Below are 494 nucleotides of genomic sequence, written 5' to 3'. Positions count from 1 at the left end.
GGTGTGCTTGAACCTCTGACTTTGAGATTCAAACCGACTTTGTAGCCCAGCACATTAACCCACAGGACTAGAGAGTCCTCCCTTGTATCTTCCTTGTCTTTCAGCCCTGCTGAAACCTTTCCACCACGAGTGGTATTTAAAATGCCAATGGCACAACTTCTAGTAAAAAAAATAATAATAACATAGTGGAACTTTTGAAACTACATGCCAGGAGCAGGGGGTTTTGGCAAATAAACATAGAAGGTGTGTGCTATTTGTAATCTGGTTCATGGTCAGCTAAAAACTGGATTTTGTGCTATTCACGTTCAGGATATCTTTGTCTCCTCTTCCTTGATTTCACAAACAAAAGCATTTTTTTTCAGCCTTAAACTGATCAATCCAAAGCGATTTCTCACAGCAATGAATCCGTTATTTTAATTATGTGCAATGATTTTATTGTTGTTAGGTGCCATCGAGTTGGTACTGACTCATAATGACCTTTTACACAGCAGAAC

The sequence above is a fragment of the Chrysochloris asiatica genome, unplaced genomic scaffold (genome assembly GCF_000296735.1).
Source record: "Chrysochloris asiatica unplaced genomic scaffold, ChrAsi1.0 scaffold00013, whole genome shotgun sequence".
NCBI lineage: Eukaryota > Metazoa > Chordata > Mammalia > Afrosoricida > Chrysochloridae > Chrysochloris > Chrysochloris asiatica.
The sequence above is the reverse complement of the archived record's forward strand: the minus strand, read 5'-3'. Positions refer to the sequence as shown.